This window comes from Eimeria mitis, genomic scaffold (assembly GCF_000499745.2).
Source record: "Eimeria mitis Houghton genomic scaffold, Emh_scaff2753, whole genome shotgun sequence".
NCBI classification, from domain to species: Eukaryota; Apicomplexa; class Conoidasida; order Eucoccidiorida; family Eimeriidae; genus Eimeria; species Eimeria mitis.
The window spans coordinates 1-636 of record NW_013571097.1 but is presented as its reverse complement, the minus strand read 5'-3'; positions in this window follow the sequence as shown (position 1 = coordinate 636).

The following is a 636-nucleotide window of genomic DNA, read 5'->3' as shown; positions in this document are numbered from 1 at the left end:
TAAACCCTAAACCCTCACAGCTCTTTAGAAACAGAAAAAACCCTAAACCCTAAACCCTTTACCCTTTAAAACACTTAACCGTAAAGCCTCCTCTACTAAACCCTCCGCTTAAAGCACCCCTAAACCCTAAACCCTCAGCTTGAAACCCTAAACCCTCAGGCTAAAACCCTAACCCCTCGGCTTGAAACCCTAAACCCTCAGGTTGAAACCCTAAACCCTCAGGTTGAAACCCTAAACCCTCATCTTGAAGCCCTAAACCCTCAGGTTGAAACCCTAAACCCTCAGCGTGAAACCCTAAACCCTAATCAAGCCACCAGAAGCAAGCCCCTTTGAAGGGCAGCAGCATCGTGAGGGTTTACACAAAACAAGAAACGCTCGGTGCTGAGGGTATTGGGTTTGTTGTTTTTTTTTGCATGCAGGCGTTGTCTGCTGCTGCTCGTTCGTTAGCTGATCGCTTTGCTGAGGCATCACAGCTGGAGATACAGCTGGCTGCTCTCTCGGCCTCTCCTTCTTTGTCACCTTCTTCAGGTGTATGTACACTCCACGCTGAGCTGCAAAAAGAAACCCAAGAGACGCCTCATACCTCCTCTCCAAGCCCTGCTGCAGGAACACAGCAACAGCAGCCAGCAGCAGCAG